At 33.5% G+C, this 27197-nt stretch overlaps 1 long non-coding RNA gene across 4 annotated transcripts; it reads left to right on the top strand.

The window, feature by feature from the left end:
- The first annotated feature begins 1566 nt into the window (after positions 1 to 1566).
- On the top strand, positions 1567 to 25960 carry LOC141676801 (uncharacterized). Of its 4 annotated transcripts, XR_012557146.1 has the most exons (7): positions 1567 to 1749; positions 1953 to 2076; positions 2235 to 2521; positions 11603 to 11715; positions 12095 to 12206; positions 12294 to 12367; positions 25733 to 25960. It is a non-coding gene; the product is annotated as an uncharacterized LOC141676801 (long non-coding RNA). The 4 variants fall into 4 exon arrangements; XR_012557147.1 differs by having other exon boundaries at positions 1567 to 2076; positions 12294 to 12392; XR_012557144.1 differs by having other exon boundaries at positions 1567 to 2076.
- The last annotated feature ends 1237 nt before the right edge of the window (positions 25961 to 27197 follow it).

Genomic DNA, 27197 nt, shown 5'->3' on the forward strand with positions numbered 1-27197 from the left:
ACTTAATTAGCGTCGGTTAAATAACACACGCAAAAGGGTAATCAACCGATGCTACAGGTCAAATCTTAGTGTCGATTCTGGAAAATGCCGATGCTTTTGTTCTAACTATTTGTCCCGACGCCTTTGATCCAACTAATTGCGTCGGTTATGGAGATTGCCGACGCTTTTGGTTTGACTAAAGGCGTCGGTTCTAGAAAACGACAATGCTTCTGGTTTGTTAAAACAGGTCTTTTCAATTTTTAATAATATCCTTGTTAACCTATTTCATTGTACTAATACAACTACTCTCAACCAACAATACAGTACGCCAAAGAATTAAATCATAACAGAGCTTAGAAATTACATTTAAATAAATTTAAAATATTTAATTCTTCCAAAATCAAGTTACAATTACTAAGAAAAAAATCTTCCTAGTGTATTGGTTTACTTACAAAATAAAATATATTACATCAAATTTCTACAAGCACGCCAATTTCTAACACTTGCTTCATTTTTGCGTCAGCTCCTAACAATTTGTTGTGCACTCATTATAGCTAGGTTGAGTTTTTTCCTTGCATTCCTGAAGTGCCTTATGCCCTGAATAAAAAAAATTATATTAGCAAAAATAGAACATCAATTATTGCATTCAATTCATCTTTGATTAATACATGGTTGAAGAAAATAACACCCAATATTTGATTATACATGTTTGTTATGTTGTTGACTTACTTCTGCTTTTTCACTTATTTCCTGGCGGTAAGCTAACTAGCAAAAGTTAACTAACAATTGAAGGTACATGACAATGTTAGTGCACTTTTCTTTATGGTATTCTAATAATATGACTTGTGGGAATACAACATTAGTAACAATAGCAGGACTATAGTTCAGATGGCAAGAACAATTCGCCTTAAAAGCTAAAAAAATCTATTAAGGTGTTATCAATAAAAATCTAACTTTTCTATCAAGGAGATATAAATACAAATCACCTGGACTATTAGTCACATTTGCATAAGTCTTGTTGTCTTATTAATTAGAGGGGTATTAAACAAGCATAACAAGCAGCACAAACCAAGTACCAAATGAAAAGAATATCTCAAATTAATCAAGGTTTGCCTAAAAATATCTTGGTTTGCATAGTTTTCAATAAGAAGATCCATTTTATAGTTCTACATAATATTTGAAAGAAAGGTCAGTCGGTATTAAAATAATTTACATGTGTAATTTGTCATTCCTAATAGAGTATCCTAAGACTGAATTCGATCAATAAAGGAGACATAACTTTTTATTGCAGTGGAAATGTCTGAACTACGAGGATTTGGATGGGAGCACTAATCTTCAGTTTTTGTAGTTATGTAACGTTAAATTAAGTAGTAGTTACTACTACGAGCAGTCGCAGCTTCTTCTTAACATAAGCAGTAGCAGAGTCATACCGATAAAATGCACAAGCATGATGTGATAAATAAAATAACTGTCGAGTACAGTGAGAAGCAGCGGCACTTATATAAAAGCTTGAGTTCATGCTAGTCTTGTTCCACTTGATTTTCTTTTCTCTGCAAAAACATATTAACAAACTTCGATGTTTCTCCCTCATCGACGACAACTCTCTCTCTCTCAAACCTCAACTTCATGTCAAACACCCTGACTCTCCCTCATCTCTCTTCTCTTTCTTTCTTTTCTTTCCACTCCCTTCCATAAATCCTAATTTAGAAACTAGTACATAATCGACACTGAAACTGGACCTGATTAGGAACTAAATCGAGCTTTAAATTGGTAAGGTTAGATCTAAATAGTGGCGTTAGAGCTTAAAAAGGGCCATGGGTTTCGTTCCATTAAGTTTTAGTTTCAAAATTGGTTTGGTAAATTTTAATTTTGTATATATGTATACAGTTTGGTAATTTGGATGTTTCTCACCTCTCTTTCTCCCTCATTCTCTTTCTCTATGTTTCATTTTTCCTATCGGTTCTACTTTACAGATTTCCCCCCGCATTATGAACGTTGATTTTTTCTAAGGTGTTACAGAGAACTCTCTTTCAAATGGCTTTGGTAAGTTGTCAAATGGCTCTGACAAGTTTTTAAGGATAAGTATATGCGGGCCAGGTATTTTAACTTCTTATGTGTAACTCTGAAAAATCTATATGTTTATAAGAGGCATAGATGCATGTTTATATGAGGCATAGAATCATAGCCATAGTTAATTGGGTTTTTTAATTTTACTGTAAACTCTGGGTACTGAACTGAGAACTGTTATTTTGCAGCCTCGAACTCTGGTACACCACGATACTAATTTTTTTAATAGGAACTCTGGTGCGAGTCTCGAATGAGCTTGGAAGAGGAAGCTCCAGAGCTGCAGTGTTCTCCATTGTGCATATAGTGCTAACATCATTAGATATTGGATTTGTGCTATTTATATTTTTCTTGTGCTTTCGAGGACAGCTATCTTACATATTTACAAAGAGTACTGAGGTTGCCGCTGTTATTGCTGATTTGTCACCTTTACTGGCATTCTCCATACTGCTAAATAGCATTCAACCAGTTCTTTCCGGTAAATATGCATTTAGTGTTGTGTCCAATTTCTGGGGGTTATTATTATGGATCGTTTATATATCTACACAACCCTAAAGAGGGAAGGCGAGGGAAGGTGCATGCATTTTCGTATTAATTAATATGGTTATTTTTTGCATGTAGTAAGCAATAGACAAAATCAAATTCATTATTTTAAATGAAATCATCTCTATAACCTCATACTAATTATACATCATAATCTCATAAAACATTATTTTATAATGCTATCATACACAATCAGATTTAAATCAGAATTTTTTACCTCTTACAATAGCTTTCTGGTCACCGGAAGTCTCAACTCACCCTTGCCCTATTATCCATAACGCTCTCCAAGCTCCTTTGGATATTCTTTGGCTGGATGCAGGAGTCCTCACACGGTCTCTTCCATATCGCTATTCTTCAAGATATTATTTTTCTGAACCAATTCTGATTGTATATAATACTTATAAAATAATCTGTTTCTATTATTATGATATATTCCTAGTAGAGTTTATAGAGAGTGAAGAAGTTTAGCCAGACATATTCAGAGAGAGAGAGAGAATTGAACTTCAGAAATTTTTCAGATATCCTTTCCATTTCATGTATGGACTTATTTATAGTAGTCTTTCTATATGGTTACAGATTACCGGGATAACCGGTTTCTTTTACATAATTACTAATAATTCAGGAATCTTTTCTTTTTTTTTGTCTGCCATTTCTTCTTTTGTCGTCTCTTCATATTTTCTTCATCTTTATCTTTTGTGTCTGCCATGATATCTTGCAGGATCTGTCATCTTTTTCCAGGGAATCTGCTTTTTCTTTTCTTCTTTCTTCATCTTTGTCTGCCATGATATTTTTGGAATCTCCTGGTAATATAACTTTTTGGTTTTCACCATTTAATTTGCAGTGTTCTGGTGTATTACACCATTTTTGTATTATGCAAAGGGATCAGAATTCATCCCTTTGTCATCATCTTTTAGACTGATAATAGGTCTCTTTCGAGGACCTGTTATTCTTTGATAATATTCAGTAGTATGTTTTGCATGATTATATTTCAGGTTTTCTATTTTATCAAGCATTATCTCTAATGCCATAGTTCCTGAATTTTGTATAATATTATCATAATATAAGGTTATTATACTTTCGGTGAAACCTCCACCATGGCTTTCAGAAATAATTATAGCTTTCCGAGCTCGTAGTATATCTTGTATTTTGGACCTGAGGGTAGCTAGTCCAATGGCTCGTTTTTCACATAACCATTCCTGGAATTTGTTAATATCACAGGGATTTGGCAATTTCAAGATTTTGGTTTCTCCCACAATATCTGCCATATTCCTTCCCAATTTAAATAGTTGACATATTATTATGGGTTTTCCAACTAGATCGGTTGATGCATCAAAAACTTGTATTCCATATGAGCCTGCTCCCATTTCCCGTATCATAGCTTCCACGGATTTGACAATTATACTTGGTAGCTTTGATATACAATACATGGTTTCATTTGTTAAGATCTTGTCAACAAAACCATGTATAAACAGGTTATAGACTATGTCAGGTTTTGCATTTTCACAACAAATATATCTGGGATATTTTGTAGATTTTGTCAGTCTGCAAACATCAGGGTTAGATTTATAATCATAATATTTCATCATTTGCTCATATGTTTTCACTATCTCAGGTGAGTGTTTCAGTCTATCACTCATTGATAAATTTGACAGAGTAGTTGATATGTTGGTTGAAGGTGATGGCATGGTTATAAGCTTTGATGAAAATGTTATAGGTTTTATTGTAGGGATTGCAACTGAAGCTTGTAGAGTTGTTTTGTCTTTTATAGCTTCCATAATTTGTTTCAGAAAATGTTGGTTCTCCTGAACCAGGGTTTCTATCTCCTTTTGGAGTTTGGTGATTTTCTCATTATTGGTTGAGATATGAGAAGTGACATCAGTGATATATTTCTCAAAATTTTCCATATCCTGCTAAGAGCAACAAACAATTAAATTTTCCCTTTACAAAAACAAAATGCATGACATTCAATGGCATTTAATTTTCTAATAATTGATATTAATAATTCATCAATATACCTTCTATTAGGAGTGAAATAATAACCAATGTGTTTTTCTATTTCTAGAAATCCTTTGTATGCTTCTTCTAGTTTTTCTGTATTATTTTCATCTAATCCTTCGAGAGCAAATTTTTTTATAAATTCTACAGCTTCTGAAGTAGTAGTCCATATTATTAAAGATCCCGATATGATTTTCCATGGTTGAGCTTGTCTTCTTATATATTCTATTTTCATTGTTTATTTTCTCTGCTAAGATAGTCAGCTAACACATTTTTTGTTCCTGATATATTTTTTATTACAAAATCATAACAACAGAAAAAAGATTGCCATTTTCTTCTTTTATTTAATTCTGGTAATAATTCTATTTTATTAGTAATAAAGGCTTTTACTTGAGTATTATCTATTCTTACTACAAATTTAACAGGTAATAAATGATAATGAAACTTTTTAATCCCATATTTTACAGCTAATAGTTCTTTTTCATTTATGTGGTAGTTTGATTCATTAGGTTTCCAAGTTCCTCCTGCATATCCACATATATGTGTATTTTCTTTATCTATGTCATCCTTCTCCTATGCTATTAGGACTGCTCCCCATCCTATATTACTAGCATCAGTATATAATTCTAAATGATCTGTTTCTATGGGTATTCTATGTTTTGGTAAATCTTTCACCTTTTCCTTAAGAATTTTTATACAGTTTTCATGTTCTTTTGTCCATCCAAAAGGTTTATTTTTTGTTAGTTCCTGTAATGGTTTTCTTAATTTAGGTAAGTCTTTAATATGATCTGAGGCATAATTTATTATTCCTAAAAATTGTTGTACCTCTTTTTTATTTTCTAATTTGTCCTTAAAATTTACAATCTTTGTTACTATATGGTCTTGTAATTGTATACCTTCTTTATCTATTTTGTATCCTAAATATTCTATCTTATTCTTAAATATTTCAGATTTCTTTTCAGACAGTAATATTCCATGCTGGTCTATTGTTTTTATAAATTGCTCTAAATGTTTTATATGCTCTTCTAGAGTTTCACTATATATTAATATATCGTCTACATATACTATACAGAAATCTTTTAACTTCCTAAAGATTTGGTCCATTCTTCGTTGAAATATTTGTGGCGCATTTTTTAATCCAAAGGGTAATACTATCCATTCATAATGTCCTTGCGGAGCACTAAAGGCTGTTAAAGGTCTTGATTCTTTGGTTAATTTTATTTGCCAAAATCCGCTTTTACAATCAAATTTACTAAACCATTTCTTATTTCCTAGTCTATTTATAAGATTTCTTTTGTATGGTAAGAAATATCCATCAAATATAGTTTTCTTATTTAATTCTCTATAGTCTATTACCATACGGGCTTTTCCCTTTTTCTGTTCATTATGTTTTCTTACAAGGAAAGCCGGGCTACTATGTGGACTTTTACTTTCTTGTATTAATTTTAGTTTTAATAATTCATTGATTTGATTATCAAATTCTTTTTGGTCTGAAGGGCTATACCTTATAGGTTTAGATCTTATTATATCATTAGGGTTTAATAATTTTATTTCAGCATATATCTTTTCCTTATCCCATAACCTCATAGGATTTTCTCCGAAGTTGGATTTTAATAAATTATTATATTTTTCAGTTAATTCTTGTAGATTATTATTTCTTTCTATTTTTAGATTGTTTATTCTTATAGTATTTATAGTACTTATTGGCATAATTCTTTTTAATACTATCCACTTATTACACGGAGTTTGTAATGATAGGGTATTTGAAGTTACTATATGTGTTTTAAAATAATCTAAAAAGTTATTTCCTAATAATATAGATTGCTTCATCTTATTCTGATATACAATAGGTAAACTGAATAATGTTTTATTTAGCTTTATTCTCATGTTTTTTGCTATTACATCTAATTCCTTCTTTTGTTCATTAAATCCTGATACCCTAGTTCTATGTGCATTAGATTTTTCCCATCTATATGAAGCTAAAACTTCCTTTTTTACTAGACATAGATCTGCTCCACTATCTATAAATATTTTTTATTTTAGGAATTTATATTTTTTATATTCTACATCTGCTTCTATGTATATTGCTACCATTCCTCCCAATTGCTTTCACTAGATGATTCATAATTTATAAAGTTTATTTCATTATCAGTTTCACTAATATAAAATTCTTCATATTCATACCATCTATTGTCATCTTCTTTAATTTGTTCTATTTCCATTATGAATTGTGATGTATTTATATATTTTACTTTCTTTTCTTTCAGTTTAGGACATTTATTAGCATAATGTCCTTTTTCATTACAATTCCAATATTTACATTCACTTATATCTTTCTTTTTAAAAGGTTTTCTTCTAAACTTTCTCTTATTTTTATATCTTCTCCTATTTTCTGGTGTATTTCTAAATTTCCTAAATCTTTTTCTCTTATATCTGTTGTATTTATAAGGATAATTATTTCTATTTTGTTTGCTTCTGTACTTATCATATGATTTTTTCTTATTATACCTCTTCTTATAGTTCCTATAGGGTTTTTTATCTTCACATCCAAATACTAATCTTCTTTCAGTGAATCCACATATTTCTCTTAATCCTAGTTTTTTATCCTTTTTAACCTTCTGTTGTACCCTATATTCTTCACATTTTCTCATTAGATATCCTCTTAGTACTCTTATTCTTTCACCCAGAGTGTTCTCACGAGGTTCTAACTTATTATATTCCTTAGTTATCTCAGTATTATAAGGTTCTGGTAAATGATCATAATATAATTGTTGATATATATGTCCTTCTTCGGGTAAGAATCTAGCTTCATAAAAGAATTTAGTAAAACTTATAGTATATTCTGGTAACTTGTTAATTTTACAGCATTTCATGTTATTTAGATTCATTATTATTTCTATTTTTCTTTCTATTAAAACTTGGTCTCTAGCTACTATCCAAGGTTCTCCTAAGAATTCTCTTTTTAATATCATATCAAATATTTGTAACATTGATTTCCAATCCGTTGCATACCTTAGTACTTCAGTTTTTAACTGATATTCTATGGATTCTATCCAATATGCTACCTTTCCAATTAACGTTTTTGAGATCAAGTTATAAGTATATTCTAACTCATCTGTATGAGTAGAATTCATTAATGCTATATACATTCCTAAATTCCAATCAGTAATTCTCCTGCTAATTTCTTGTTCTTCATATACATTATCTAAGTCTAAAAAGTATCCATTCAAGTTTACGCCTTGTGACATTGATCCTATAAATTCTTTAAATTCATTATGTTGTCCTATTGGTATGTGTTTTGGTATCGTGTTCCTATATCTTGTTATAACTTCCATATTATGGTCGGTTACTTCTTCTGGGTAGTTATCCATCTCCTCATTTTTTATTCCTTCAGTTTCTATATCAGTATAATTATCTTTATCTTCTTGGTCACTATTCGATTCTTGTTTTATTACTGTATTTACATTTTTCATTCTTTCTAAAGCTTCTATTATATTTTTATTTTCTATTTCCATTTCAGAATTTTCCTCATAACTACTGTTATATTCTTCTATTATATTCACCGTTTTTCCTAAATTATCTTGTTCCAATTCACTAGTACTTGTATTATTATTTGTAGATACAGTACTAGAAACTTCACTTGTATCTTTTTTTTTTCCTTTTAACTTATTTAATTGCCTTTTCAATATTTCTATTTCTTTTTTATTTTCTTCTGTTATTTCATTTAATTCCTTTTTTGTTTATCTTAAATCTCTTTTTACATCTTTTAGTTCCTTTTTTCTTTCTTTATATTTATTTTTATATTTTTTATATTTTTCTAACCATTCTTCATTAGTATTTAATCGTAATTTTTTATTCTCCGTCCTTATTTCTTCTATTTCTTCCTTTTGTTGTTCTAATTTTGACTTTAAATATTCTATCACAGTTGTATCAATCTTAAACTCAGCTTTGCTTTCACTAGTTGTTTCCTTTTTTAATGGTTCATACTTATATTTTTCTCTTTCTAAAATTTCTTTTCCATGATTCTTTAAAAATGTTATCACGTTATATTCTTTTTGTTCTTTAGTTTCCATTAGAACTTTCATTTTTTACTAAGTTGTCCCAAATTATCTAATACCTTTCCTATTGGTTCAGATATATTAGGTTTCATTTTACTTATATCTATCATCATTGGCTCATTAACTCTTCTCCATGCATTTATGGCTTTTAGTTCTGGCTTATTTGTAATTTCTTTTTCTGGTATAATTTTTTGTTTTCCTTCTTCTAATTTTATTAACTTGTCTAGTATCATTTTTAAAGTAGGTATTTCAGAATTATTCCATAAGCTTGTTAACTCTTCTCTTATTATTTGTCTCAAATTTTCTTGATTATCTTGTTTTTCTACCAATCTCATTATTGCATTTAGTTTTTCCTTAACTATTATTTCTTCCCATAAATTTTTTATAAATTCTGAGTCTGACATTTTATTATTTGTTGATTCGCTTCTTCCAACCATTTCTAACATCTATCCAATATTTACTAGTATTTTTACTCTGTTCTTCTAATTTCTTAATATCATTTTCTAACTTTGTTTGTCTTTCCTTATATTCTAAATATTTTATTTGTGAATCTATTTCGCTTTCTAACATACTCTGTATTTTCTTTAACTTTTCTTTCTTATTCCTTAATTTTTCTTGTATATTCATAGTTTTTCTATAAATCTTTCTTTTCCTTGATCTACTATCTTTATTCCATTATTATTAATTTTATAATTTATCATTTTTAAGAAGTCGCTTCCTAATAATAATTCACTCGAACTATCATATTCTATTACTCCTATATTTATATTATATTCCAAGTCTAATATTTTAAACTTTAAATTAGTACATTTAGTAATAAATATTTCTCTATCATTTTCTGCATATCTGTAAGTCTGAGGTTCTATCCACTTACAATTTTCTTCATTTACCTTGCTTATATGAATAAAACTTTTGGTAGCTCCTGTATTAATTTCTGCTATACAGTCTCTTGTTATTGTTTCGTCAAATATTATTATTTTTATTTTCAAACTATCAGTATCTATTTTTATTAAATCTATCTTTCTACTCGTCATACTCATTGATCTAATTAATCTTATAGGATTTTGTTCTTTTCTAAAACTTAATCTAGATCCTTCTAATATTGGTTTAATTCTTTGCCTTGGAATCATTTGTCTATTACTAAAATCTATTGTAATTTCTTCTGGGATTGTTATTTGAGATTCTTCTTTATGTTCAATTTTTTCTAATATATCATTATATAACTTCGGTACTATTATTCCTAATTCCGTTTGTTTCTTTACGTGATGGTTTCCAGTCATAGCATAAACCATTTTGGTTTCTATACTAATAACTTTACTTCCTTTTTGCATTTTTATTCCATCTAACTTATAGTATAATGTTAAAGATCTTTCTTTATTTTCATCCCTTAGTGATATACTGAAATCGGGTTGTATTATAAATTTTAATTTCTGATATATCAAGTTTCCTTTTATTACTGCTATTAATGAATCTTGTATATTTCCTATTATTCTATCATCCAATACATATATCTGTATAGGAGTATCGATATTTTTCTGAAAATATGCTTTTATTGTAAATTCTATTGCTCCAAAATATATGTTTTTTAGTTTATTTGCTTCCTTTTGTTTTAATTTGGATAATTCTCTTTTTATTAATCCATCTGTTATTAAATTTATTCTTGTTTTTCCATTTATTGTATCTATATCTATTACATTCTCATGTTTTTGGGCTATATACCTAACTTCCTTATTTCTTTCAAAATATGATGTCTTGAATATCTTTTTTATTGTTAATTCTTCTGTTTCACTTTGAATTTGATTATATATATCTAGTTTAAAACTTAGGGTTTGTGATGTTCCTCCTTCGTATTCATCCATTTGATAATACATATCTTGTTTTTCACTTATTTCTTCTAATGACATTTTATCCATCTATATTTTATCCAGTTATATTATTTGTTAAAATTATTTTTTTAAGTCCTTGTATTCTTAGTTTATCATTTCTAAATGTTATTATCATATTTCCAAGTTGTTGGTAAATTCTCATAATTTCTTCGTTATTCTCTCTTGTCCATGTTATTTTATTTTTTCTTTCTAGTAATTTTTCCAGATCTATTTCTAATTTTTCTTGATTTTTTATTAATTGCTTTAGTTTTCTATTATTTCTAGTTATTGCATTTGGATCTGTCCAATTCATTTTTTAATTTTTTGTTTTAAATCGTCTATTAATCTATATTGTTCAGTTAATACTTCTTTTAAGTCTTTTATTTCGATTTCTAAATTAGTTTCTTTAATAAATTTTTCTCGTTTTAATAAAAGTTTTTCTTCCTCTAGTCTCCTAATTTTTTCATCTCTTTCTTCCAACATTGTTTGTAATATAGCTATAATATCTAATTTTTCATTTATTATTTGCATGCTTATCTTACAACTTTCAATATGTTGATTTATTAGCCTATTATATGTTGGTTCTTTATCAGCTATATACTGAATTGATCGTATCCTTAAATCTTCCATAAGTCAGATTAATTGTCTGTATAAAATTTTCTTACACATCTGTTGTGTTACTTTGTTTTCTACCATAAATAAAATTAATAGAGTTGCTATTATTTTAGATTTATATCTTTTATTCCTTTCTCTATTTATTCTTGTCGGAGGTCTCATTTAACCATCAAATTTTATTTCCTTTTTACTATTCATGTACCTTTTACTATTCATTAGTTACTATTCACTGCTACTTTTGCTACAGTGTTTTACTGTTCATTTTCCGCCTATTACTGGCTCTGATACCAATTTCTGGGGGTTATTATTATGGATCGTTTATATATCTACACAACCCTAAAGAGGGAAGGTGCATGCATTTTCGTATTAATTAATATGGTTATTTTTTGCATGTAGTAAGCAATAGACAAAATCAAATTCATTATTTTAAATGAAATCATCTCTATAACCTCATACTAATTATACATCATCGCGCTGCTATAGGTTTTGCTGTTGGGGATGGCTAGCAAAGCACGGTGGGATAAGTGAACATTACATGCTATTACTTGATCGGAATTCCAGTTGGAATAGTGCTTGGTTATGTTCTCCAGTTTCAGGTTAAAATGAGTGCCTTCCTTTCCTATCTGAGTTTCTTTGATTTGTGAGAATATAAAACTAGTCCTTATTCGGAAAGTGTCCATCAAATGTGTTTTTAAATACAGCTACAAGAAATGTGGCTAAATAACATTAATATAGAGGAACCTCCCTATTATTACTTGGATGCAACCATAATTGAGGAACCTCTATGTGTTGACACTGCATTATGGGCTCAAATGTTGTTGAAACTAAAGGGACGGTGTCAGTAAATCTCAGTTTAATCAGGTTTTGAATGTTGAACTAAATCAAATTATTGAGGTCTATGTACTTTAGGACAATTTCCTAATTTTTGTTTTACTCTTGTTGAAAGAGATTCTGCTAAAATTTACCTGTATTCAGGCCTGCAAGTTCCTGGATGAGAAGTGGTTCCCCAAGTTTGTTGTTATAATAGCACAAAAGAATCATCATACGAAGTTTTTGCAGCTAGCATCTCCCGATAATGTACCCTCTGGTAAGATATATTTTAGGCAGTTCAATTTTTTAGTATGTTTTGGTACAAAAGGTTTGGTGCATGACTTTTTAAGTTCTTTTTTTCCAGGAACTGTTATTGACAATAGGATCTGTCATCCAAGTAACAATGATTTTTATCTATGTGTACAGGCTCGAATGATTGTGAGTGTTTTTCTTGTCAAACAAAGTATGATTGATTTTCTTGCCAAACAAAGTCTCATTGACAGTATTTTTGTTACTCTAGTTCTATTATATATGCCAATACCATTTTCTTTGGCCTCTTGATATGTTGTTATATCTATGCCCACTTTATTATTGCTTTGCAATATTTTTCAATCAAGTAATATTTGTACTTAGATATGTTTACATTTATCTAAATAGGGCACCACAAGGCCAACCCATTATCACGTTTTGTTGGATGAAATTGGTTTCTCTAGATGATCTACAAGAATTTGTTCATTCTCTGTTGTTGTGAATATGTTGTGAACTTGATGATTACCTAACCAAAACATCTAAGTAGATTTTACTTAGTGAAATAATGTAGCACTCGACGGATAAGAATTATAGTCCCGACGGATAACTCAGTTTGAGTACCGACGGATGAGTAATTTATTATCCATCGAGTGAGTAGCTTATATAATGATAAGTTTGTAGCACAGTGTTGTATGCACCTTTGTATAGAATCTGTAGTAGCATATAAGTCATGTTGACTTTAACTAGATATGCAGAATAGGTTGATTAACTGTACATAAGCAATGTCTTGTAATTCTGTATAAGTGAAATGAAGTCAAGTGCCAAAATAGCTATCAACGGATGCTTAACAAAGCTTCGACGGATGATCAAATGACTTTCAACGGATGTTCAAAATAGCAGTCGACGGATGATCAAGTAAGTCATCGACGGATGATCTGAAAGTCGACGGATGATAATATCAAGATTCAAACATCAGTTGAACAGTAAAAGCTGACACACAGCCGTCGAGATTGGATACAAACACTGTGGAAGCCTATTAACTGGGTCATAGAGGACGAAAAGCAGCAAAGATCAAGACTGTTAGATTTTATATTTATTCAGTTCTTTTGACTTTGTAATCTTGGTAATATATATAAACCAAGAGAGTAGCAAATAGAAGATAACTAAGAAAACTAAGTGAGCTTAGAAACAAACACAGAGAAATCTTTGTAAGCACTATCTTTAGCATTTCCTGTGTTCTTAGTTGTTCCATCTTGTAAAAGCGGCTGTGAGCATTTCTGCACACAGAGTTCTCTCGATATATTAATATATATCTCTGGTGGAATTGTTTAAATCCACCAGAACTTTTTAAAGACTCTTGTTTTTAATTACTCTTGTTTTGATTCATTAAAATTTATATTCCGCATTGTGCTAATCAAAACAGATATATCTATAATCGAGTTGAACATTTTTATTTCAAAAAAAAAAAAAGATAAAGAATTCCATTCAACCCCCCTTCTGTAATTCTTGCTATATTGTTAAGGGACTAACAATTGGTATCAGAGCAAGCTCTTAATCTACAAAGAGTTTAAAGATCAAAACAATTCAGCAAGATGAACAAGAAAGATGTTGGAGTCAAGATTCCTTTTCTGGATAAAGATAATTACCATCATTGGAAGGTAAAGATGCATCTTCATATGCTTTCTCAAGATGAGGCCTATGTGGACTGCATAGAAAGAGGACCTCATGTTCCAATGAGAGCTGCAACAGGAAATGAACCATCAGTTCCAAAGCCAAGGCATGAATGGTCTGATCCTGATCTTGAACAAGTCAGGAAAGATAAAAAGGCCATGAACATTCTGTTCAATGGTGTTGATGCAGATATGTTTGATAACATCATCACCTGTAAGACTGCCAAGGAAGTTTGGGACACAATACAGATAATCTGTGATGGTACTGAGCAAGTAAGAGAAAATAAAATGCAGCTCCTGATTCAGCAATATGAGCATTTTCACAATGAAGAAAGTGAGTCACTCACTGACATTTTTAGTAGATTCCAAAAGCTACTAAATGCTCTGAAATTGCATGGAAGAGTCTATGAGACTAAAGACTCCAATCTGAAATTTCTCAGATCTCTTCCAAAGGAATGGAAACCAATGACAGTCTCATTGAGGAACTCACAAGATTATAAGGAGTTTACTTTGGAGAGACTGTATGGCATTCTGAAGACCTATGAGCTTGAAATAGAGCAGGATGAAAGAATGGAGAGAGGAAAGAAGAAAGGAGGATCCATTGCACTAGTTGCTGAACTGGAAAAGGAGAAGGAAGTGAAGATGGAAGCTGTGGAATCAACTTCAAAGGCCTGTGAAAGCAAGGGTAAAGGGCTAGCTGCAGAAAGTGAAGATTCTTTGAGTCAAGATGACATGGAGGACATTGATGAGCACCTAGCATTCCTTTCAAGAAGATTTGTCAAGCTCAAGTTCAAGAAGAACTTTGGAGCTGCCAAGCCAAATAGAAACATGGTGGATAAGTCAAAATTCAAGTGTTTCAAATATGGCTTGGCAGGGCATTTTGCAAATGAGTGTAGAAAGTCAGATTCCAGTAAGAAGTGATTTGAGTCTGTGGATTATAAGCAAAAATACTTTGATCTACTCAAACAGAAGGAAAGGGCTTTTATTACACAAGAGAATGACTGGGCAGCTGATGGTTTGGATGAAGATGAGGAGATCAGCTATGTCAATCTAGCCCTTATGGCCAAGTCTGATGAAACAGAGACAAGTTCCTCAAGCAATCAGGTAATTACTACAAACCTTGCACATTTATCTAAAGCTGAGTGTAATGATGCAATAAATGACATGTCTACAGAATTGTATCATTTGCGTGTTACACTTAAGTCCCTCACTAAAGAAAATGCTAAAATCAAAGAAAACAACTTGTTTTTGAGTGAGAGGAATAATGTGCTTGAGTCTCAGTTTGTTGAGTTTGAGAAACTAAAAATTGAGTGTAGAATTGCTAAGGAGGAATTAACTGAGTCCTTGAAAAAGGAAGAAATTTTAAAGAAGCAGCTCGATCGTGAACAGGAGGTGATTAAAGCATGGAAAACATCCAGAGATGTTCATGCCCAAATCACCAAGGTTCAAGGAATTGAGTCCTTTTGTGATGAAGCCTGGAAAAAGAATAAGGAGAAACTAGAACCTATTTTGGTAGATGGATTGCTGACAGATGTAGACTCGACGGATGATGAGGACTATCCGTCGGATAACAAAATGTGTTATCCGTCGAATGATAAAAATCCTCATCCGTCGGCTGTGAACAAACCCATTAGTAAAGCCAAATTAACCAAGCTAAATGAAAATTATGGGTCTGTTTCCAAGAACTTTGTTTCAGGGGAGTCAAGTCAAGCCAAGAAAGAGAAGAAGGCTAATGTTGGTCACATGACTGTCAAACAGTTGAGTGACAGACGTGAGAAGATAGAGGTAAAAACAGAAACTAAAAGGAAAAACAATAGAAATGGTAAAGTAGGGATTAACAAATATAACAACTACACACCTGACAAATATGCTCCTAGAAAAATTTATGTCAAATGTGGTAGTGTAAATTATTTGTCTGTTAATTGCAAATCTGCCATGCCTACTCCCATGTCTGTTCAGCCTCAATTCTCTAACATGAATGCCATGCCTCCCATGCTTGTTAATGTTATTCCTACACAGAACATGAATGCACAGTTTGCTAATATGCCATTTGCACCTAATCCATATTATGCTGCATACAATATGCCTCAAATGTCATTTAGCATGCCTTACTGGAATAACATGTTTGCACCAAGCATGCCATTTCCTGTTAGCCATAACATGCATAATAATTCTGTAGCATCTAGTGGTTTCAAAGGCCCAACCCAAATGACTAAGGAAGAATCTGAAATTCCTAAGTCAAATGAGTTAAAACCCAAGAAACAGAAGAGGAAAGCTAACAAGGCAGGACCCAAGGAAACTTGGGTACCAAAATCAACTTGATTTGATTTTGATGTGTGCAGGGAAACAGAAGGAATCTTTGGTACTTGGATAGTGGTTGTTCAAGACACATGACTGGTGATTCTACCCTGCTCACAGAGTTTGAAGAGAGAGCTGGCCCAAGTATCACTTTTGGAGATGACAGCAAAGGTTATACTGTGGGATATGGCTTGATTTCAAAGGACAATATCATCATTGAAGAGGTTGCCTTAGTGGATGGTCTCAAACACAATCTGTTGAGTATCAACCAGCTTTGTGATAAAGGCAACTCAGTAACCTTCAACAAAGAAACCTGTGTTGTGATTAATAATCAAAACAATAAAGTAGTTCTCACTGGTGTGAGAAGAGGAAATGTGTATCTAGCTGACTTCAACTCAAATAAAGCAGAATCTGTAACTTGTCTTCTCAGTAAAGCAAGTCAAGATGAAAGTTGGCTATGGCACAAGAAGCTATCCCATTTGAACTTCAAGACCATGAATGAGCTGGTAAAGAAAGAGCTAGTTAGAGGCATTCCTCTGGTGGAGTTTATAAAGGATGGACTGTGTGATGCCTGCCAAAAAGGGAAGCAAATTAAAGCATCATTCAGGAAGAAACTTGATTCAGCAATTGAAGAACCTCTGCAACTGCTTCACATGGATTTGTTTGGACCAGTCAATGTATTGTCAATCTCAAAGAAAAGATTTTGCCTAGTAATTGTAGATGATTTCTCAAAGTTCTCTTGGACCTATTTCCTAAAGTCCAAAGATGAAGCTAGTGAAATCATCATCAATCACATAAGGCAAGTTAACAATCATCCTGATTTCAAAGTTAGAAGAATCAGGAGTGACAATGGAACTGAGTTCAAGAACTATGTCTTGAGAGCATTCTGTGAGGAAAATGGGATCCTGCATGAGTTTTCAGCAGTAAGAACTCCACAATAGAATGGAGTAGTGGAAAGAAAGAATAGATCTCTTATTGAAGCTGCAAGGACAATGCTTGAAGAATCAAAATTACCAACATATTTCTGGGCTAAAGCTGTTAACACTGCATGCTACACTCAGAACATCTCTCTGATTAATCAAGCAAAATACAAGACACCTTATCAATTGTTCAAGAACAAGAAGCCAACTCTGAACTTTCTTCATGTCTTTGGCTGTAAATGCTATATTCTGAGAAATCAAACTGATCAAAATGGGAAGTTTGATGCTAAATCAGATGAAGGAATTTTTGTTGGATATGCCGTTGGTACAGCATATAGAGTCTACAATCTAAGAACCAACATTGTTGTTGAATCTATACATGTTGTGTTTGATGATAAAAAGATTGAAGGACTAAAAGATGGAGATTACCATGAGAGCCTCAAATTCGACAATGTTGAGATGGTCAGTGAAGAAAGTGATGATGAAAGTGATCAAGAAACAGTGTCTAAGGATAATGCAGACAAATTTACTACAAATGAAGCACAAAACTCAACATCCGTCGAGTTACATAATGCTTCATCCGTCGGAAGGCAATCTGTATTATCCGTCGGAAGACAACCTGCCTCATCCGTCGGTACTCAAAATTCACCATCCGTCGGGTTATCAAAAGGAGCAGGAAGTCAAGGAAGATCACCCATAGAAAGCACCCCAATTTCAAATCAAAGATCCACAAACTCAGGGGGAGTTTCTAGCAATCAAAACTCAATCACACATCAAGACAACATTGAGGTCTCTTCATCTAGGGCTAATCTACCTCAACCAAGAAAATGGACAAAAGATCACCCCTTTGAATTGATTATTGGTGATGTTTCTTCCAGAGTTCAAACCAGGAGAGCAACTCAAGAAGAATGTCTATACAGCAGCTTCCTGTCTAAGGAAGAACCAAAGAAGGTAGAAGAAGCCTTATTAGATCCTGATTGGATTTTAGCTATGCAGGAGGAGCTAAACCAATTTGAAAGGAATAAAGTATGGAAGCTGGTACCCAAGCCTAAAGGAAAGAATCCAATAGACACCAAATGGGTATTCAGAAACAAGATGGATGAAAATGGCATAATAGTAAGGAACAAAGCAAGATTTGTTGCTAAAGGCTATTGTCAGCAAGAAGGGATAGATTTTGATGAAACATTTGCTCCTGTGGCAAGACTTGAAGCCATCAGAATCTTCTTAGCCTATGCAGCCCATGCCAATTTCAAGGTCTATCAAATGGATGTCAAAAGTGCCTTTCTGAATGGAGATTTGGAGGAAGAAGTGTATGTAAGTCAACCTCCTGGCTTTGAAGATCCAAATTTCCCAGAGTATGTCTACTATCTATTGAAAGCACTTTATGGACTGAAGCAAGCACCTAGAGCCTGGTATGATACTTTATCAAAGTTCCTTTTGGAAAATCACTTCACAAGAGGTACTATAGATAAAACTTTATTTTTCAGAAATGTGAATGGCTCTAGCATACTTGTTCAAATTTATGTAGATGATATTATTTTTGGCTCTACAGATGAGAAACTTTGTAAAAAGTTTGCCAAACTGATGCAAAGCAAGTATGAAATGAGTATGATGGGAGAACTAACTTACTTTCTTGGTTTACAAGTTAAGCAAGTTAGTGATGGAATATTCATTAGTCAAACTAAATATATTTTTGATCTTTTAAAGAAGTTTGATCTAATGGATTGCACATCTGCAAAAACTCCCATGGCCACTGCAACTAAGCTTGAACTAAACACTATTGAAAAGTCTGTGGATATTTCAAGTTATAGAGGCATGGTTGGCTCACTTCTGTACTTAACAGCCAGTAGGCCAGATATAATGTTTGCTACATGTTTGTGTGCTAGATTTCAGGCTGATCCTAGAGAGTCTCATTTGATAGCTATTAAAGAATTTTCAGATATCTCAAAGGAACACCAAAACTTGGCATTTGGTATCCTAGAGATTCTGGTTTTGATCTAACTGGTTATTCAGATGCAGATTATGCAGGTTGCAAAATAGATAGAAAAAGCACAACAGGAACCTGTCAATTTTTAGGAGACAAGCTTGTGTCCTGGTTCTGGTAAAAAGCAAAATTCAGTTTCTACTTCTACAGCTGAAGCTGAATATATTGCTGCTGGCAGTTGCTGTGCACAGATTTTATGGATGAAAAATCAATTGCTAGACTATGGTTTGCAAGTTGAAAGGATTCCTATTTTCTGTGACAACACAAGTGCAATTGCCATCACTGAAAATCCAGTGCAACATTCAAGGACAAAGCATATAGACATCAAATACCATTTCATAAGGGAACATATAATGAATGGTACTGTAGAGTTACATTTTGTTCCAAGTGAGAAGCAACTTGCAGATATTTTTACCAAGCCACTGGACGAATCCACCTTTTCTAGGTTGGTAAGTGAGTTAGGTATGCTTAACTACTCTTGAATTTATCTGAATTATTCTTGCAAGTTGAAAAGAAGCCAGAAATTTAGTTGATTTTTAGTCTTGGATGAAATTTTGGCTAAGTCAAAATTTGTCTCTCGACGGATGACCATTATCCATCGGGTTGAGTCATCCGTCGATATACAAATTGTAAATAAAAATCAATTACTTTTCTGGAATATTTTAAAGCTCGACGGATATCATTTTATCCTCATCCGTCGAAGTGTCTAAATCTTAACCGTTAATTCCCTGAACATTATCCATCGAGTATACTTACAGTTTATAAGCATTACACGATGGATAATGGGTGGAATTTTTAAAGTTTATTTTAAAACGGTAATTTTAGGAAGTTTCTATTGGGTAATTTATTTCTCTTTATTATTTTTATCCGTTGAGTTTGAGCAAAGTATAAAAGCCTATTTCATTCTAATCATTTTCTTTTATCATTCTCAAATTCAACTATCTTATTTCATTCTCTCTCAAGCAAAAATCCTCTTTCTCTTCAAAGCTTTTCTTCCCTAACAATGGCACCCGTAGTAAAGATCATGTCACAGACTGGGTTCATCTATGAGAAGAACAACTTCACTGCTTTGGTCAATAAGGGGATTCAGCAATCTGAAGACTATCATAAGATGATGGACTTCGTGAAGAACTGCAAGTTAAGTTTTGCTATGCTGGAATCACCCACAATTTATTGTGAAGTTGTTGAGGAGATGTGGACAACAGCAATCTATAACTCTACTGACAAAACCATCACTCTGACCATCAAAGGTATTGTTTTCTGTATCAATAGTGATGTCATAAAACCATGTTTCAAGATTCCTGATGACAATGTTACTACACCACACACTGACACTGATATTGTCAATATGCTAAATTCCATTCATTATGCACTTCCTACTGTAAAACTAAGTGAAATTAGAAGACTAGGTCTTAGGAAAGAATGGAGTTACTTGTGTGATGTAGTAACTAAGGTCTTTTCTGGAAAAATCAGTTTTTTTGATTCCGTGAACATTTCCATGCTTAACATGCTATACATGCTAGTTACAGACAAATATTACAACTTAAGTGATCTGGTTGTGTATGAGTTAGGTTATAAATTAGGTGACTTAGCCAAAAGAGGAAAGAATATTTACTATGCTAGATTTTTTATGCTTTTGGCTAACCATCTTTGTGAAGAGATTGTACTTGAGAACCCAACCAACAAATTAGCATGTTGGGTTCAAGAGAGAAGAATCATTGCAGATCTGAACAGAGCCAACCATCACAAGGATGTGCTAATGTTCTATTTTCCTGTAATGCTGGCACCTCAGGTAAGTGAGGTAAGTTCATCTACACTCTCAACTATTCCAAACCCTTCTATTTCTTTGACTTCAGGCATAGCTATGGCAACTATGACAATGACCAAACAGTTGCCTACCAAAGCTGCCAAGACAACTGCAATTCTTAAATCTAAATCAAAGAAAACCCCCTCTGGTATCTCTCAAAAGGTACCAGTTGAAAATTCTACCAAACACAAAGAGGGGAGTGTGAAGGAAGGTAAGATAGGTGAGGGAAGGGGTGAACATCAAAGAAACCCCAAGGATAAGGTTGGAGAGATAAGTGAATCCCAGCCTAGCCACACTACGGTTTCCCAACAAACTGCAGTGCTTAAAAAGGACAGAAGCTCACTTCTAGCTGCATCCTCCCAAAAGGATGTGGCTATTGAACAAAGCTCTCATCCAAGATCACAGGCCAAGAGGGTTAGGGACACAAGCCTACACCAAACTTACACTAGAAAGAAGAAATCCAAAACAACTGGGGATGCACAGGACATACACTTAGTGCAAACTGGTGCTAAAGACACAGTCCCTGCACCTTCTCAAATTTAGATTGATGTGGCTCCAATAAATGTGGAGTCACAGCCAAAATCTCTCTTGATAGAAGCCACTGAAACACAATACTCACCAACCAACTCACTGAAAGTGGACATGATAAATACTTCAATTCCTGATTCCCCTTCTTTAACTCTGTTGGGGAAGCCAAAATCTAGTGCAAGTGAGCATCATCTTTTAGATGATTTGTTGGCTCACTTGCCAATTCTTTCTGATTCTATTGTGACATTTGTGCCTCAAATAACTTCAATCAACACAGAGTCAACAATAGTTTCTCTTCCCACCTCATTCATTTCTACTCTCTCGATGGATATTGCTCATCCGTCGAGTAGTGATTGTATCCCGATGGATAAGCTTAACAGCAGTTATCCGTCGGATAGCTTTACCACTCACCCGACGGATATCATTTATCCGTCGAGTGTCTCTGCACAACTTCAAACTTCAATAATTTCAAGTGCAGAAGATTTGGTGGTAATACAATCACTCTTAGGACTGAGAGAGGAGAGTGTATTGAGTGAGAGGCTGGGTTGCTCCCAGGCAAAAGGAGAGGAAAAGAGTGAATCTCAGCAATCCATTCATTCAGGATTGGCAAAAGTGAGTGAGAGGAGTCCCACCTTAGTAGGTGAAGGTGAGGGTGTGAGGGTGGGGAGCCAGGGTGAGATCCTGATGCAACAAAAGAGAGAACATGAGAGAAAAGCAGGTACTGGAGCAATAAGGATGGAGCCAGCCATTGCTAGTGAGTCAATGATTATGGATGATACTGAAAAGGAAAGACAATTTCAGCAACATTACAAAGCTGTAATTGATACCATTTCCTTGGATGCTGACACTTTTACTCACCCGGTTTCAGCCTATCAACTGTTGGCTGCTCAGGGCAATGTGGAGGCAGAGCAGACTTTACACTTAGTGCACACCACAGAATCTCTTCAAAGAGATAAAGTTGCTGTCAACAGGATGCCTCCTCAAACTGGAGAGCCATCTGAAGAATTTGGAGTAAATTCTGATGATGATGACTCTAGTTCTTTGAATGGAAGCATGAACTTAGGGGGGGGCTGAAGGCCAAAGTTCTGCTTTAAGTTTACCTGAATGGGCATGGGCAAAGGACTTTACACCAGGACAATTTAAGGTGTCTTTGGTAAGACAAGTAACAGCTATTCAGCAAGCCCTTCAGGAAGTTTCAGATGCTGGTACCAAGGCTGTTCTTAAAGCTCATCTAGACTCCTTGCACTTAATGAAGATCCAACACTCCAGATAGAATATCAGTGTGGATGAATTGAAAAAGGAGATAGCTGACTTAAAGACATACAACTCTGAGAAACTGGATTCACTAATGCCATATGGTACCATGCATGATTTATTACAAAGGTTGAGAAGGGAATCAGATTCTGAAAAGAAGATAGCCAAGCTGGAGACCAGAGTTCAAGTTATTGAGAATTCAGTGGCCCTACTTCTTTAAAATCAACAGACCCAGACAAATCTTCTCATGCAACTGGCTAAAGCACAAGGCCTAACTCCTTCACTTGATGATAACAAAAAGGGGGAGAGAGAATCAAGTCTGGAGAAAGGACCAACTAAGGGGGAGAACATTGTAGTTCAAATCAGCAAAGTAATTGTACCTTCAATTACTATCTCCAAGCCACCAGTTGCAGATGGTATAGATCTTATAAATGCAGCAGCAGCAAGTTTGAAAGATGCTGATAAAGAAGAGTTGACTCTGATCAACTGGAAAAAGATTGATGAGGAAATACAGAGAAAGTTTCAATTAGTCAAGGAACCAGATCAGTCATCAATCCATCACTCTCATGTCAAGCCAATCAATGTGAATGAGATGAGCATGAACTATCTGGAGAAAGGACAATCTTCCTGCATCAAGACTACAAAGGCTGAGATGATTCTTAAACCAAGGGCAAACTATACAAAGTCATCTTTGAAGAACCCTATGGATACTGTGTATGAGACACCCAAGCCTGATGAAAAGAAGCTTATGTCAAGATCTATTCTTCTCTACAAAGATCCAGCTGATTCAGCCTCAAGAGAGAGAATTGCAAAGATATTCAGAAATGGGAAGGAAATTTGTGTGGTAGCTGGACATCCACAATTTGCTCAAGCAAAGGAAGAAGAAAAAGCCAGATTGAAGCAGGAAAAGAGGCAAGCTGCTCTAGATGCAAAGAAGTCTAAATAAAAGAAAGAACAGTTTGCTATCTTGACCAAGCTACAGGTTGTGAACTCTTCTCAACAAATTCCCTCTCAACCAACTCAAGCTACTGGATCAAAGAAGAAGATTGAAGAACAGAAGAAATCTCCAAGAAAGAAAGAATTGGCTAAAAGAACAAAAAGAAAGTTGGATATTGTTAACAAGGAATTGGAAGATCAATTTCCAATGGAATCCACTAAAGCTGAAACTCAAGCATCAAAGCCCTCTGTGGTATTTGAAGACATAAGGGTGGTAGACCCCTACAGGAACATACATGGAGAGCCTATTGTGCCAAAGGATGAGCCAATAGAGTGGGATAAATTACCAATTCCTGACTTCAACTTGCCAATTCTCACCAAGCCAAGAAGGACAAAATCAAGGGCAGTCAAGAAAGTGAAGCTGTCACCTCTCAAATCCAAGGCAGTAGTCAAAGCTCAACCCAAGATCAACAAGGGAGACTACTTGTACTTGTGTGACATCAAGGAATTTTCAGACCTAAACCTTTATCTGGAGGAGCTGGATGAGGTAAGGGCAATTGATGCATACAGAAACCTACCTGAAAGGTTGGTATTCAAGTACAAAGGAGGAAGGGAGATTCAGTGGCCTCTTCACAGGATACTTCAAGAAAGCCAAGCTGTGTTGATCAAAGTCTATTCATCCTTCAAGAAAAACTTTGGGTTTAATGTAACTGCAAGAAGATTAGTATTGAAGAAGATTGAAGAGCTAAGGAGTGTTAGAGCCAAAGATGCACTACCCAAAACTCTTATCATCCCATACACAGGGAGAAGAGTGCATCTAAGGCCCTACTGGCTGATGGAATTCATGGATGACAAGGGTGTGAGAAGATTCTTCAGACTAAAAGACCAATTGAGTGTCTCTAGCAATGAGACTCTTTTGGAAATGCAAGAAATGTTAGATCTCTTATCTTTAAAGATATATGTTTAGGATGTTTTGTTATCATCAAGTGTCTCTTAATTTATGGCCACAATTCCAGTAGACATAAATTGGGGGAGATTGTTGTGAATATGTTGTGAACTTGATGATTACCTAAACAAAACATCTAAGTAGATTTTACTTAGTGAAATAATGTAGCACTCGACGGATAATAATTATAGTCCCGACGGATAACTCAGTTTGAGTACCGATGGATGAGTAATTTATTATCCATCGAGTGAGTAGCTTATATAATGATAAGTTTGTAGCACAGTGTTGTATGCACCTTTGTATAGAATCTGTAGTAGCATATAAGTCATGTTGACTTTAAATAGATATGCAGAATAGGTTGATTAACTGTACATAAGCAATGTCTTGTAATTCTGTATAAGTGAAATGAAGTCAAGTGCCAAAATAGCTATCAACGGATGCTTAACAAAGCTTCGACGGATGATCAAATGACTTTCAACGGATGTTCAAAATAGCAGTCGACGGATGATCAAGTAAGTCATCGACGGATGATTTGAAAGTCGACAGATGATAATATCAAGATTCAAACATTAGTTGAATAGTGAAAGCTGACACACAGCCGTCGAGATTGGATACAAACACTGTGGAAGCCTATTAACTGGGTCATAGAGGACGAAAAGCAGCAAAGATCAAGACTGTTAGATTTTATATTTATTCAGTTCTTTTGACTTTGTAATCTTGGTAATATATATAAACCAAGAGAGTAGCAAATAGAAGATAACTAAGAAAACTAAGTGAGCTTAGAAACAAACACAGAGAAATCTTTGTAAGCACTATCTTTAGCATTTCCTGTGTTCTTAGTTGTTCTATCTTATAAAAGCAGCTGTGAGCATTTCTGCACACAGAGTTCTCTCGATATATTAATAAATATCTCTGGTGGAATTGTTTAAATCCACCAGAAAGTTTTTAAAGACTCTTGTTTTTAATTACTCTTGTTTTGATTCATTAAAATTTATATTCAGCATTGTGCTAATCAAAACAGATATATCTATAATCGAGTTGAACATTTTTATTTCAAAAAAAAAAGATAAATAATTCCATTCAACCCCCCTTCTGTAATTCTTGCTATATTGTTAAGGGACTAACATCTGTCCTATGTGTCAGTGTTTCTTATACATAAATTTCGCTTGTGTAGGGAGGTTCATGAACTTGGGTGTGCAATGAAATTTCAGGTACCAGAGGAGCACAACTGCTATCTCATCAGAAAGGAGCTCAATTCTTCTTCCATGACAGTCTCCCTAAGCCGTTCCAGAGAGTGCAACAATGAGAGAAATGACCCAAGTAGGAAAATAGAATATTGTTTGTTGAAACCATATACATGTTGTTTACAAGTTTGGATGTTATTGTATTAAATGAATGAAATATTAGTAATAGTTAAGATGTAACAGATTTTTTGGTCATGATTTGGGTGGGATATTTTTTTTGCATGGTTTCATTTTTGGTTTGTATAAATAAATTGGCAAAAATATTGCTTGAAAAGAGTGAATTTAACATCAATTAGTTACAATATTAAAGAGTAAACATCGGTTAAAGAAACAGGCTGATGTTAAACAAAAGGATTTAACATCACTATCAAAAAGTAACCGATGTCTGATCTAATATTTCACATCGGTTGATTAAAGTAACCGATGTCTGATCAAACATTTCATATCGGTCATTTAAACTAACCGATGTCTGATCTAGACTTTCACATCGGTTTGTTCGAAAGAATTTTAATAAAAATCTTTTCGAGCTTGTAGATTTCATGTTTTAATGGATAAATATCTCATAATATACTCATATTCACCTAGAAATACTGTAATATAAGTTGAAATTTGTTGCAAAGATATCACAATTAATCTTAAAACCGATGTATAGCACTATAATAGACATCGGCTGTTAACCGTTGTCAAAGGCTGATGACATTTAACATCATACGCGAAGATATCGGTTCAGATTTTTTTTAACATCGGTTCTAAACCGATGTCTGATGCCATATTTCTAGTAGTGAATGCATAATGTTCCAATGTTTATAAACGGGATGCTCAAATCACTGAACCAGATTTCTAATCTTAAATGTGCATAACTTAGCTTCTAACAAGACATAATATAGGCTAGTAATATGTTGATCAAGTAATACAAATTATACAATTACATATTAAATTAATGGAATAAAGTTATAATCTTGAATCGCATCTTTAACAGCCTGTCCATTCACTCTGCTCATAAAATCTATAAACCACAGTTTCTTTGTCGTCTACATTCCTATTCTGTTATGGGCTACATTATTTTCACACGGGCAATGTGTATAAAACTTCCTAAAGTATGGAGAATAAAATTCTCATCCACCTAGAACACATCATTAGAATACTAGTTTTACGTATCAATCTTTTGTGAAAATTGGGGAACAACAATTGTGCTGGAAAATTTTAGTATCCAACCTGGGGTGCAAGATTCCCCACATATTTCTCTTTTGTGGATCTCCGTCATCAAATGAGCCAGGCTTACCACTTGGATCAAAATCATCAGGCCGCCCATCAAATCTGCTGGACAGCTGAGTATGCATATAAATCTGTATTCACTCGTTCAAATATTTATAACTATGAGGAAACAATCTACTAAATTCTCAAGTCAAATCTCATTATAATCATTTCAGCT

The sequence above is a fragment of the Apium graveolens genome, chromosome 8, assembly GCF_009905375.1.
Source record: "Apium graveolens cultivar Ventura chromosome 8, ASM990537v1, whole genome shotgun sequence".
NCBI lineage: Eukaryota > Viridiplantae > Streptophyta > Magnoliopsida > Apiales > Apiaceae > Apium > Apium graveolens.